At 42.1% G+C, this 15,146-nt stretch overlaps 2 long non-coding RNA genes across 3 annotated transcripts; one reads left to right on the forward strand and one right to left on the reverse strand.

Annotated features, from left to right (window-relative positions):
• The first annotated feature begins 1,477 nt into the window (after nucleotides 1-1,477).
• Nucleotides 1,478-2,886, forward strand: LOC119305185. The gene is made up of 2 exons (XR_005148577.1): nucleotides 1,478-2,141; nucleotides 2,721-2,886. It is a non-coding gene; the product is annotated as an uncharacterized LOC119305185 (long non-coding RNA).
• Nucleotides 2,887-3,487: 601 nt separating this feature from the next.
• LOC119335312 lies at nucleotides 3,488-7,485 on the reverse strand. Of its 2 annotated transcripts, none has more exons than XR_005161808.1 (2): nucleotides 4,345-7,485; nucleotides 3,488-3,856 (listed from the first exon to the last, which is right to left on the reverse strand). It is a non-coding gene; the product is annotated as an uncharacterized LOC119335312 (long non-coding RNA). The 2 variants fall into 2 exon arrangements; XR_005161810.1 differs by having other exon boundaries at nucleotides 3,488-3,875.
• Between the last annotated feature and the right edge of the window lie 7,661 nt (nucleotides 7,486-15,146).

Raw genomic sequence — 15,146 nt, forward strand, 5'->3', positions numbered from 1 at the left:
ACATACTTTTCCTACACGGATCGGATGCTCTTATGATTGGAACTCTAGCAAGCATCCACAAATACTAGAAATTCATTAAGGTAAAACCCAACGATAGCATTAAAGCATCAAGTGCCCTTTTATCCCATACGCAACAACCCCCTTACTCGGGTTTAAGCTTCTGTCACTCTAGCAACCCACTATAAGCGAATCATGAACGTATTGCAACACCCTACAGCAGGAATCCCTCACGCTTGCGCGACACGGAGGGCACCATAGGACAGCACCAAGATAAAACATACAACTCGTACCAATCTAGATCATCAATCAACTCAAAGACAAAAGATATCTACTCAAAACATCATAAGATGGCAACACATCACTGGATCATAATATGTAGCATAAAGCACCATGTTCAAGTAGGGATTACAGCGGGGTGCGGGAGAGTGGACCGCATAAAAGAGATGAGGATGGTGATGATGGTGGTGATGTTGATGAAGACGATCACCGCGGCGATGATTCCCCTCCCGATGGCACTCCGGTGCCACCAAGAGAGAGGAGGAGAGGTTCTCCCCCTTGTGCTTCCTCCTCCATGGCTTTCCCCTTCTGGTCCTTGACCTTCATGGAGATGATGGCCCCTCCGAGATCCTCCTCCATGGCCTCCGGTGATGATGGCCCCCTCCGGCAGGGTGCCGGAGAGGGCCTAGATTGATTTCTCGTGGCTACAGAGGCTTGCGGCGGCGAAACTTCTGATCTAGGTTAATTCCCGAAAGTTTCAGTATTTATAGGAATTTTTGGCGTTGGTTTCACGTCAAGGGGGCCTCCGGGCTGTCCACGAGAGAGGGGACCGCGCCCTAGGGGGGCGCCCCCTGTCTCGTGGGCAGCCCCGGACTCCCCTGGCCCAACTCCGATGCTCCGTGGTCTTCTTTTGGTCCAGAAAAAATCCTCAAAAATTGGCACGTCAATTGGACTCCGTTTGGTATCCCTTTTCTGTAAAATACAAAAACAAGGAGAAAACAGAAACTGGCACTAGGCTCTAAGTTAATAGGTTAGTCCCAAAAATCATATAAAATAATATATAAATGCTTATAAAACATCATAGATGGATAGTATAATAGCATAAATACTTCATAAATTATAGATACGTTGGAGACGTATCAGCATCCCCAAGCTTAATTCCTGCTCGTCCTCGAGTAGGTAAATCTATTATATATAATAAGTACTTGACGGGTTAACCAGAAAAAAGAAATTAGTCTAGAAATCTCTACTACCTAAAAGGACCGTAAGGTTCCGTCTCCCGTCTTACGTCGTCGCACTCTTCGTCCATCCCTCTCCGTTCGCTACCCCTCCCCTCCACCAGTTTTTTTCCGATCCATATTTGGTAAAATACTTAATTACCGTGTGGGCAATCAATCTCTTTCTTTGGTAATTTCCGTGTGGGCAATCAATCTCTTTCTTTGGCAATCAATCACAATTCACGTCAATTATGGACGCTAATCTCTCATATACCCCGCGCCTTTGGACGCCAGTAATTTCTCCTTTGATGATGGGAGCTGGAGACCATGCCATGATGTGAATTGTGAAGCACCTCTAGGAGCACCGCGCAGATCGGCGCAACTAATACACCGAAGAAACCATACTCCGTCCGCCATCTCGTCTCGCCTTCTGCGGGGGCGCGAGAGATCAAGTGGCGGTGATGGTAGCATCGGCGAGCGCGGAGGTGATGTACCAGTTTTGCCTCTGCACCAGTTCTTTTCCTTGGTCCTCTCTCCTGGAACGGCGCGGCTGCGGCGACGACGACGTTACAACGCGGCGCGACTGGTCCAGGGAGCATGGGAAGGCAGACTTAAGGGGCGTAGGGATTGAGATTCTGAGAACGCGGCATACATCTGTATAGCCGTGGCTCCCCGCCGTACCCGTCCCCACTGGATCACCTCCTCATCGCGCAACTCCCCGCCAATCTGCGACGCCGCGACCTTAGCTTATATCTTTGTCTCAGTCTTTTGGTCTTCAGCTCCCAGGTCCAAAGCAAGCAGGTTCCATGGCGAGTAGGGCAGCCGCAGTCTATCTTAATCCAGGCATCGACGATGCCTCAAGCCTTCAACCATGCCGATGAAACCTGAAGCCTCATGTGCTTGTTTGCGCTTTCTGTTTGGCATCAGGTGCGTGTTTGCACTTAGCTGAGATGATTTAAATTCCAAACTGTTCTTTGGTGCTTCAAATGGGTAAGGTGGAATTAAGGAGGTTGAGATCGGACGTGTTGATGTATGCGTATATGTGACACCGTGGTTCATTGTATTGTACTTATTAGTTATCATCCTGATGTTTAATTTTGTCCATTAGTACCATATTTCTGAACATTTATATGGATAACACACGACTTTATCAAATGAGAAGAAGCGATTCTTGAACTTCGTCTGTTCTGATTTGCCACATCTTTTAATTTTTTAATTCTATTCCCAGTTAACCAAATGCTGAAGATTGTTGTATCTTACAACTTTAGTAAAAAAAATACTTGAATTTCTAGACTTTGACATTAGCATTTTTTTTCATGCTTTCTCACAAGTCCAAAATTGTTATTTGGTTTCAATTGATAAAACATCGAAACGTGATAGCATGTTATATATACCAGCCAATCCATTCTATGTTTTTTACCTGTCGTCATACTTCTGAAAAAAAAAACTGTCCTAGGTATTTCTGTTCTTGTACATTTGCAATGACACGTGGAATGCAATTTTCAGGTACAGATTGTTTATGGAAAAGGGGGTAGATAAACATGTTTTGTAAATGGTTCATATTATTACCTCCCATCTTTTTCTTTACATTTATTGCTGAATGATGGGACTTGTAAAAATTTAAATGTAAAGATATCTTATTTCGTGAAAAAACATCATGTCATTCAGATAATTATATTTGACTCCATGATGTTCTTTGGCCTTCAAGTCAAAGTTTCCAGAAGTTTTAATCTCCTTTGCTTATTCATTCACCTCAAAATTTATCCATGTATGCTCCTCTTATCACGTTATATGAAAATTTGGATCCCGTGGCAACGCACGGGCGAATACCTAGTTACCACAAAAATTAGAAACATCTAACCGTTAATTTATAATAGAGAAAATTATATAGCCATTAGATTAGATTTAACTTAAAATTTACCCACCACTGCCATTATAATGGACCAGACCGTCCTTTCTTCATGTAACTTTTTTCCTCGAAAAACTCCACCACGCAAGACCATCCTTTCCTCCCGTAACTTTTTGCCTCTAAAAATTCACCACGCATTAATCTAGGCTTCCAGCCTTCCTACGATTTAGGGATGCAAAGAAAGAAAAGCTTAGGGATGCAAAGCAAGTAACTTTTTGCCTCTAAAAAATCCACCACGCATCAATCTAAGCTTCCAGCCTTCCTACGATTTAGGGATGCAAAGAAAGAAAACACCCAAGCAGAAGGCACATGTCGCCTCCGCCGAGTTCGAGGTGGCCGGCTCACACAACGCAGCGTGACCAGGTAGGTAGGTTGATTACTTCTCTTGAACATCCAAGCCATACATGCCCTTTGTTTTTTCCCCATATCCCATGAAGACACTAATCTCACGATCAATTTTACCATCCATGTCATGTTCTTTACACCAATCTTACAATCAATCTCACGGTCCCAAAAACAAAACTCACAATAGGTTGGACTCATATCCATGACAAGCAACCTCCAGCTTTTTAACTTGCCGTCCTTTTGGCTGATGTAGCTATTATTGCAGATCAATATACACCGTCATAATGGATTTCCCTAAAAAAAGTAACTCTCACAAGCGAGTGTCCAAATCTCCTTGATTGTGCCATCGGCTCCATCGAGCAAGCAGACCACCTCCGGCAAGTACCATCTACAGAGATCATATAGAACTGACATAAAGTTTATTCTTTTTCTCAAAAACAATACTTTTTGGGTATGAAAATACAACTTACATCTTCAATTCAAGGTATGACAACACAATGAAATAGCTTTTTAATCATGTTCTAAGTTCCTGTTGTGATTTTTTAGTCGTTATTGTAGATCAACTTCGCATCCTTGATTGCAATCTTATCATATTCTTAGAATCAGGAGTACAATCCAGGTCCTTAATTTAAGGTGTGACAACACAATCAAGTACTGCCTCTGTAATATAAGACATTTTCTAGACTTGCCATATAAAACATCTTATATCAATGAACAGAGCCAATAGCCTTTAAGTCCAGATCAGACCCTAAGTTCACCTTGCGATTTTTAATTGTGGATGAACTTGCCATCCTCAATTGCAATCTTATTCTTCACTAAACATATGTTTTTTATGGACTTGCATGTAACTACACCACTGGGGTAAAAGGTACTCACAATATTTGTGTTTTCAAATGAAGATTGGAACTTAACATCCACTGGTCTTGGAAGTTGATCTCCTACGAAGACGAAATTTTGTAAGCAGAAAAAATATCAAAATCATAAATCTTCGTAACCTTGAGCAGTACTACACAGCGATTTTACAATATCTCATCTTCTCCATTGTGCAGGAAGAACCAAAGGAAATAAAAGGTGGGCCACATAGCAAAAATGTTAGAAAACTGCCAAGGTGGTTAAAAGTACCAAATATGCAATACAACAAGTTGATCCATTACTAACCATGAATCTTTAATAGGTGGTATTATAAGAAAAAGATTTAGCTTGGATTTCTGATTCAAGTAGGCACACGTGGGTTGGTGGTTTAAGCTTGGACCAGGAAAATATTTCAAATAATTTCTTACTGATGTGAGTCCGGTCAATAAACAATGACAAGTTAGGAGAGGAGAATGAAACTTCAAGACAAGAAAATGAGAAAACATTCGATCATAGATGGAGATGTGCCAGACTGCACAACTATGCCAAAATAAGAATCTCTGAACCACGTGAGCGAAGAAAATTGTACAAACTTATTTCTTTAAGTGTATTATCATCCACTATCTTTACTTACTTCTTTGAATTCAACTGCTAAACTTCTCTTACATGATGCATGACTGTAGTAAGGTGTACTGGAAACAATACTATAGATTGCTTCTGCTTTGAGCAACAATTGTGTTATCTATGTCTTCCATTCTTTCCAGGCTTACAAAAGTTTCTTCAATAACCCAGTGTATTTGATGTACAAATATCTGATCTTACAGAGTTTACCATCCACAAATGGTTATCAAGCCCGTCCGCCTATGCAGTTCCATATGATCTGCAACTAATTTAAAGTGGTGTATTAAATAAATAAAGACATGCTACATTTCGTCCTGACCGTAGCTATCAATTATTTCTTTGTCAAAACAACATGAGAACAAATTTCCATGTAGTATGGCTTAACCAAGACAGCGACAAAATCAGCATTGTTGAATTGCCACAGGGAACCATATCATGTGCTAGCTAAAACACTCATAATGGCAAAGGATAAACTTGAAAAGGTGTCTATCACAACGTGAGATTAAGACGACATGACATGCCATCTGCAACTGAAGTTGCAGCCTTGATTGTGAATGATACAACACAGAATAGAAAAGGATGAGATATCATTGTTCAGTACACAGACATGAGACCAAAGAATATCAGAGAACCATTCAAAATTCATGGCTATGCAGTATATATTATTATTCCCCTACGGAGAAGATGGGTAGAGAGAAAATACACATTACACTTTAAAAGAAGGTGCAAAGTGGAAGAGAAAGGATATAACAATGTTGGAATACTATGAGAATCATATACAACAACATACTAACCTGTCGAAACACTTGCTGGTGTGTGAAAAGCCTAAATTGCAGTTCATTGCCCTTGCATATATTTTGCTTTACAAATAGACTGGATCGAAAGACATCAAGTAAACCTAAGAACGAATTGTATGCTGACTTGCAAGACGCAATAGAAATACAATGGTTGACCAGGTATGAAGGAGAATACAACTGCCATGTGCCATCCAGCTTGACAGATAGCCCAAGATACAAAGCACAAAACTACCAAGAAGCTATGTAAATATGTCAGTCGCTTGGATACACAGACCTATTTGTGACACTCACATGCAACGCAACTTGGCCGGAGATTCAATCTATCTATGCTACAGGAAGTAGGCCAAGCAGCAGCAGAAAGATCTTATATTGTTGGTTTTCCTTTTTTTTTTGCGAGGAGAAAGGTCTGATATTGTTGACCGAGTGTTCCACATAAAACTCAAGGAGTTCATGAGAAACATAAGAGAAAGGGAATACCTAGAAAAACACTTGCAAGTAATATCCTATTGACTTGATCACACCTGTTATTTTCTTTTATATAGCAAATGAACTAACAACAAGGATGATGTGGTCAAGAACATAGTCTACACAAAAATATTCTTAAGGTAGGAACTAAACACACACTTACAGATGCTACTAGCCTTTATAGATAACCATAAGTACATGGAGCAAAACTGACTTTTCTATGCTAATAACATGATATGGCAGGACAGATATAATCTACTACTCCCAGAAGTATTTGAAACATGCATCAACATTCAATGGAAATAACTCAATATTATAATTTGTCGACACTATATATTATCAGATATTTAAGCTTATCATATTCTGCAATACAATAGTGACAGTATCCACAGATCGTTACAGTTAATATGCAAAATGTAATAGCACCTATTTTCATATCACTTATTAAAATTAATTCAATCTTTGGGAAATCTTAAAGCTATAGCTAATCACAAATAAACTAATTACTTATTAAATTTGTTGAATCTGAACGAGGGCAGAGGGGCCTCTGCCGACGCAAGTCCCAAGCACAGAAAAAGGTGGAGGGGGCATGAATAAATTTACATCTTTTCACTACCAAGCTGTAGCTTAATGCACATTATATTGGTTTAGCCATACACATGCAGAGACAGGATAAGAAACAAGAAAAAGATAGGAAAAGGGAGAAGTGGGGACCTCTAGGTGGAAGAACGAGTCGCTGAATTCAGGCTGCCACTGTCGAGGATGAAGACGACCTACCGGGCTGCCTTGCCGGGGACAACCACGATGCGAGGGAAAACAACGCCGCCAGCATCCTCACAATCGATGTGGATCCAAGCTGGCTCCGGGAGACGAGATCCACGCCCACATCCCCTCCAAGGACGCTAACGAGGACGACACAGTCAAGATCGGCAAGCTCGCATCCTCCATGGCGCAGCTTCTCATCAAGCCCTACTACCCCTCCGTCGCTGTTGACCGGCCTGAGAGATCGAGGAGGCGTACAGTGAGCCAAACTAGGCTCACCCCGTGGCCGCACCAGTGAGCCGAGCTGCAGCGGTGCGTGCAGGTGAGGACGAGCAAGGTCACGGCAAGGAATCAAGAGGGGAATTGAGGTGTTGTTGGGAATCTTGAGCTCGAGTGGAAGCAATTTTGGATTTTTGGTGGAGCGAGGGGACGGAAGAACATGAAAAGGGAGTGCAGCGAGAGCTACGTTTTTGTTTCAGAATATTCAAGAGCTACGTGTGAGTGAGCTTAAAAAAAAAAAGAGATACGTGTGAGTGTGTGAAGGTGCGAGTGGTGATCCTGTTCGGCTTCCACCAGAAAAATGTGTGCAGTCTGTACCATGTCCGTGATCCTGTTTGGCTTCCACCAGAAGAAAAAGAACCATTGGTTTAAAGACAACTCAAAAAATTCCTACTAATCAGATTCTGTACAGGTGGAGTTCACATACGTGTGCTCAGCCTAAATTATATACTCCTATAATACTTTATGCTGTAAAATATTCTGAATATTACACGACCGTAGAAAAAAAACCCGAACCGGTAACCATCATTGTTATTTGGACTATGCATATGAAAGTATCATTTACGAACTATCAACATAATCGTGCGTATCCGGCAAACCCACGGCTACAGCGAGGCGCCCCCAAAGAATTCAGTGATGAAGTGTGAGCTCAATATTTTCCCAAATATGAAACGATAATTCCACATACCATCAAAACCATCAAATGGTAAAATCATGTTTACCACCAGCACTTGACCAGCATACGATAAAAATATCGTATATCTACTTTGTTAGTTATTTAAACTTTTTCACTATAGCTTGCACACATCTCTTACTAGATCATAAAGGCGCGCGTTGCTGCGCCCATCCATTTGAATAGAAAATGAAGAATCATAGAAATACCTGCTGGAATTTGCAGAGTACAAATATCTAGAAAATATGAGTGTTTAAAATTGCAAAACTTCAAATCTACATGTGATCAATAATCACTACAGTAACCAAGGAGCAATTACATAAAATAATCCAGAAGTAAAGAAACAACCAAATATAGAACATAGTAGTAGGCTGACACTTTGCAACGAACTTCGGAACTTACATAGAGCTTGCTAAAGTAAGTAGTAACAAAGGGTTTCAAGGGCGTGGTTTAACAAAACAAATGGGCACACGTAATCTGTTTGTAAATTTGCATATAACCAATAGAGCTAATGCATGAATATCATTTATGGAACTGTGTGCAGTACCTGAACTTCCCGATCTTGCAAATTAAGCTTCCTAGCTATGACATTGCGGCAAGCAAACAACTAAGATTTCAGCCTCCAGGATTGATGTCCAAAGTCAAAGAATCTGGTACAAATTTAAAAATCAACATTAACACCGTAGATTGCAAATAAGATAAGGGCTGTCAAGAGGATAAAGGAACAGCAGGATCGTCTAATCTCTGCATTGACGATGGCATGGACTTTGTGAGACGAAGGGCATTCAGGGAGCAAGGTGGGACGCCAGCAGCTTTCACAGGAATACCTTCGAAATTGGTGAAGTCGCTTGGAAAAGTACTCAGGCCGATCGCACATGAGTGATCCGTCGTCTCCCCCCTCTCTCCCTCGCGTCGCCCTCTCGGGCGACTCGAGGGCCGAAAACCTAGCCCGCCGCCGCCGTCTCCTCCCCCGCCACCCCTCTCCTCGCCGCCGCCTGAGGCAGCCGCCGGCTTCGCCCGGGGCGCTGCTGAGGATGGTGGCGGCGGGGCCTCTCCTACTGCTCTGCATCTCTCGCGGGGGGCCTTGCGACCCGGGGCGGCGGCCCCGGCGGGATTGGCGCCACCGGACCCTCGGCGCATGGTGGCGCAGGTGCGGGCCGGTGCCCCTCGGCCGTGTGGACGGCGAGGCAGCCGGTGGATGCGCGCCAGGGCGTGGCGGCGGCGGCTTCGGCTCCGCGGCTCCAGATCTGGCCGCCCTCCACCCTCTTCGGCGGATTCGCAAGTCCTCTCCCCAGATCTGGCCGGCTCCGTCCTGGACGCCGGTTTCTTCGCCGGGTGGGAGTGGGGACGGGAAGTTTGCCAGGAGAAATCCCTAGCCGCCTTGCTGGCTGTGACGGCGGCGACGCCCGCGGGCGCCGCGCACCTTCTTGGAGGCGCTGGTCAGGTATACCTTCCCCACCCCCTCCCCCTTGTCCTCCCGGGTGAAAACCCCAACGATGTTGGGCGGCGGCGACGCCCTTGGCGCCGTTTCCTTCTTGAAGGCGCTGCTTTGGGAGCAAGGTGGGAATTTGGTCTTCGCCGTGAGGTGTGCAGTGGGTGTCGGCGGCAGCAGTTATCTCAAGCGGTGCTGTGCTCCCCCTGGTGGTGGGCTGCTGCTCCTTCGTGCATCCTGGCAGCTCTCCTCTTGAATGCCCAAGTCTCTGGTTTTCGGTGTTGCTCTGCTCCAGGTGAGAAGTCGACGACAGGTCGCGTCTGCCTAATCCCAACCATGTGGATGCCTTCGGTGCCTCTCATCCAGGTTCTAGGGTGAACGTGTTCATTGTCGACGGTTCGGCGCCTTTCGAGCCAGGCGAGGAGGCAGGGGCCTTCTTCGACAATGGATCTGAATGGTGGTGCTTCCTTGCTGGTCCCAGATGTTGTGGCTAGGGCTGCCTCTTCGGTCATCTGATCTTCCTCTCCTAAGCCGGCATCCCCCTTCTCCTAGGCTTTGCGTGTGCAAGAGGCCTTGACATCCTCAAGCTTGGTGCTTCATGTAGATCCTTTTTTTCAGTTTGTTGTATGTCTGGCATGTGAGCTGCTCCCGGCACCATTGTATCTTGCCGTGATTTCTTTTTTATGGTTCTGTGTCGAGGTTGTACTCCAGAGTTTGTATCCCTGTCCGGTTGATGGCTTTGTTAATTCAAAGCCGGGCTCACCGTGAGCCTTCGTTCTAAAAAAAAAGTACTCAGGCCACTAATAACACGGGCGGAAGTGGCGGGAGCGTAGCGCAGCCTTCCAGTTCGTAGGCGGTCAAGCCTGAACGTCGTGGGCCGCTGCGTAGGGTTTGGACCAGCCCTAGTGCACTACATGATTGTGCATCGCCTACGCCTCTTACTCCTTTCCACCAAGCCGGAGAGAGAAGCGCCGCCGCTGCCGGCGCCGCCGTCAGATAAGATGGGAATCTCACTGGATAACACACCATGATTGCCTAGAGCGCTGTCGCCACAGCAGGGAGAAAGCGGAGCAGGAAAGAGAAGGATGGTGGAGTAGCGCTGAAAGCCAACTCACCGCCGGTGCGCTATCGTCCTCTTTGGCCATGGTGCTCTATCGAATCTCCTCCTTCCCACAGCCGCCGCCGCCGTATCAGACGCATCGTGGGAAAATGAGGCATCGCCCATCATGGACCTTTTCTTTTTCAGAGCAGCCCACCACGGACTAACCACAAGCCACCATAGTTGGTCTGCGGAGTAGCGGCTCGGCTACCGTGGGCCGAGCCGGATCGCGAGACTGATACGTTGACAACTGGCTAGAATTGATCAGGGCATGTACAATGGTTCTATCTTAACAATGCCACGTAGGATAAATGATGAGGTGGAGGAGAGAGAAATTATAAGAAAAGGCTTGTCTTCTCTTAATTAAGAGAAGGCAAGAGATGATCTCTTAGCACAATATGTCTCACCACGTTTTTAGGAATAACTAGTTATTGAAGATAAGGCTAAGAGATGACCCATTGTAGACATGTTTTTTTGTCATCTCTAAATAACATGCAAGATTTAAGATAAGACTACCTTATCAACCATTGTACATGCCCTCAGAAGCACGACCAGGAGATCTAAGTCGTTTATTAGTGCGATCCGACGGCTATGACATCAAATCGTTGTGAGAGGGCGTAGCTAGCTCCCTTTTACTGTTTCTTAATTATGGGTGTCTAATTTTTATGCCTGGCTATTTGAGGATAAAATATGTGTGTTCGCAATCACAGCAACAACATGCAGTATATCCATGGTCAGACCATAAAATGATGGTATAGACATTGGTGTGAACGTATCATATGTGGATAGATATGCCACATGCTGAAAAGAAAGAGTTAGATCATCTGCATGGAGAAGTGATCATCTTGATGAATCAATTCCTTCCCAATGTCCAAAAAATAGGGAGATCAGTGAGGTCAAAGCAATATGTGCAAAGCTGAACATGAATAGAAGAGTAAGGGTGTAAATAAACAATAATTATTGTTGTAGTTGGATGATCATCGCAGTGGTCTCATTCACTTCTAGGCACACCCCAAATTTTCAAACATTTGCATTACGAAATCTACGAGAAAGAATAAACATATGTACAAAAATTAGGCGGGTTTTAGAGAATAAGGCTTTATTACTTGCCCATCCTCTCAAAGGCTAATGTTAGGCATTTTTGTAAATATTCTACTATCATATACCCACTCTAGGTGTTTTAATGCTATTAAGAGTTAGCTTATAAACAAAAAAATCTACATATCTTATTATGGTAAATATAATAACCTTTCTACATATATCCACATAAGACTATAATTTACTTCATATCGAATTGGAAATTATAAAAGCTTTGCCCGCGCTTCTCAAATTTTAACTTCCCAAAATCCTAGCCCGCACATCGAGCGGGCCACTCTGCTAGTGATAAAAGAAATAATTTATGAAGTGTGAATGCTAGAAGGTGCACAAGTTTGATCAATGATAATTTCAATCACCTTTTCTAGCATCAATATGTGTCATAATAGTAGCTTATCTCATAAGACTTTTCATGATCAAGTAACAATCTATTCACAATGTCTAGTATGGTTCAGAAACTTCATTGAGAACTAACAAACTATAATCTCAGTCATTGAAAAAATTGCAATTTATCATAACATCAGAAAGAGTCAAGAATAGAGCTTTTCAACAAGTCCACATACTCAACTATCATATAGTCTTCTATAATTGCTAACACTCACGCAATACTTGTGGTTATGGAGTTTCAGACGGACACTGAGAAAGATAGGGGCTTATTGTGTTGCCTCCCAACATATTCACCTTCACCTTTAGATGATGTCAACAATAATAGCCTATGCTAACTTACATCCAATTGGATATATATATCATGACCTTTCAAACACGAGGAGCTTGCCAAAGGATAAAATGAAAAAAGGGGAAGGTGAGAATCACCTTGACTCAAGCATAAAGTAAAAACACAAAGTAAAATATAGGCCCTTCGAAGAGGGAAGCAGAGGTTGTCATGCGCGTTTAGGGTTGATGCACAAAATCTTAATGCAAAAGAACGTCACTTCATATTGCCCCTTGTATGTGGACCTTTATTATGCAGTCCGTCGCTTTTATTACTTCCACAACAAGATCGTACAAAGCTTATTTTCTCTGCACTAATAAGTCATACATATTTAGAGAGCAATTTTTATTGCTTGCACCGATGACAACTTACTTGAAGGATCTTACTCAATCCATAGGTAGGTATGGTGGACTCTCATGGCAAAACTGGGTTTACGGGTATTTGGAAGCACAAGTAGTATCTCTACTTAGTGCAAGGAATTTTGGCTAGCATGAGGGGGAAAGGCAAGCTCAGCATGTTCGGAAGGTCAATGACAATATACTTTAACTGAGATGTCAGAAAACATAAACCATTACGTTGTCTTCCTTGTCCAAAGTCAACTCTTTTAGCATGTCATACTTAATGAGTGCTTCACGATCATAAAAGATGTCCAAGATAATATATTTGTATGTGAACCTCTCTTTCCTTATTACTTCCTATTAATTGCAACGATGATCAAAACTATGTTTGCCAACTCTCAAGAACTTTTATGCCTCATACTTTCTATGTGTGAAGTCATCACTAACCATGTTATAAGCATAAGAAACATATAGAAGTTCAGATTCATGACATTCAATTCATTCCCCCATTTACTCATAGGATAAACATGAAGCACATGAGTAAATGACAAACGACTCCAAAAGATATGAGTGCAGGACACTGAGTAGGCAAATAATTACCTAGCCATGGGAGGGTTCCTTTTCTATTCAAAATTTCAGATCCAATGATTTTATTCAAACAACAACAAAATAAAATGACAATGCAAGGATAGCACAACTCATGTGAAGAAGCAAAAACTTAGGCTCAACCGATACTAACCGATAGTTGTTGAAGAAGAAAGGTGGGATGCCTAACGGGGCATCCCCAAGCTTAGATGCTTGAGACTTCTTGGAATATTATCTTGGGGTGCCTTGGGCATCCCCAAGCTTGAACTTTTATATCTCCTTAATTCCTCTCATATCATGGTTTCTCTTTTTACCAAAAGCTTCATCCACACCAAACTCAACAAGAACTCGTGAGATAGGTTAGTATAAACCAATGCAAAACTTTATCATTTTCTACTGTAACAAGTCACTAGCATTATTATTCAACATTGCATACTAAATGCCTCTGCATATTTAATACTCCTATCCTCAAATAGGATCATTAAACAAGCAAACATATGCAAACAATGCAAACATAATAGCAATCTATCAAAACAGTACAGCCTGTAAAGAATGCAAGAGTATCAATACTTCCCTAACTCCAAAAATTATGAGAGAAAATTCCCACTGTAGTATATTTATCAGAGATCATTATGCAAAAGGTTTCAATATTATATCATGCTCTGACTTTCCTAGGGAATTTTTGCAACAGCGGTAAACTTTCTGTTTTCAAACAGCAACATGTATACTAGCAAAATAAGCATGGTAAAGGCTATCCTTGACATTTTTATTGAAAATAAAGATGCAAAACACTATTATAAATAACAGCAAGCTAATACTAATAAAAGAAAATGACGCTCCAAGTAAAACACATATCATGTGACGAATAAAAATATAGCTCCGAGTAAGATGTACCGATAGTTTTGAAGACGAAAGAGGGGATGTCTTCCGGGGCATCCCCAAGCTTGGGCGCTTGAGCCTTCCTTGAATATTACCTTTGGGTGCCTTGGGAATCCCCAAGCTTGGGGTCTTTCCACTCCTTATTCTCCTCATATCGATATCTCACCCAAAACTAGAAAACTTCAATCACACAAAACTTTATGGAACTTCGTGAGATAGGTTAGTATGATAAAGAGTAAACCATGCACTTTGGTACTGTAAAAGACAAGGTTCATAATTTTTTTCACATAATGCCTACTTCCATATCATTTCTACAATTTATATTGAGAAATATAAGCCATAGAAACTAGAAAACAAGCAAACTATGCGATGAAAACAGAATCTGTTAGAAACAGAACAGTCTGTAATGATCTGAACAATAACCATACTTCTGCTACTCCAAAAATTATGGAATAAATTGGTGGACGTGAGGAATTTGTCTATTAATCTTCCGCAAAAAGAATCAACTCAAAATCACTCTTCTGTAAAAAATGAAATCTAATCTCGTGAGCGCAAAGTTTCTGTTTTTTACAGCAAGATCACATTAACTTTCACCCAAGTCTTCCCAAAGGTCTTACTTGGCACTTTATTGAAACAAAAGCTATAAAACATGATTACTACAGTAGCTTAATCATGTAGACACACAAAAACAGTAAGGGTAAATATTGGGTTGTCTCCCAACAAGCGCTTTTCTTTAATGCCTTTTAGCTAGGCATGATGATTTCAATGATGCTCACATAAATGATAGGAGTTGAAACATAAAAAGAGCATCATGAAGAATATGACTAGCACATTTAAATCTAACCCACTTCCTATGCCTAGGGATTTTTTGAGTACACAAATTATAGGAACAAAAGTCAACTAGCATAGGAAGGCAAAACAAGTATAACTTCAAAATTTTAAGCACCTAGAGAGGAAACTTGATATTATTGCAACTCCTACAAGCACATATTCCTCCCTCATAATAATTTTCAGTAGCATCATAGATAGCAACTTGTTCTCATACTCAATTGGAACCTCTTCCGAAATAGTGGAATACTAACTAAAGTT

Source organism: Triticum dicoccoides, chromosome 1B (genome assembly GCF_002162155.2).
Source record: "Triticum dicoccoides isolate Atlit2015 ecotype Zavitan chromosome 1B, WEW_v2.0, whole genome shotgun sequence".
In the NCBI taxonomy this organism is placed as follows: domain Eukaryota; kingdom Viridiplantae; phylum Streptophyta; class Magnoliopsida; order Poales; family Poaceae; genus Triticum; species Triticum dicoccoides.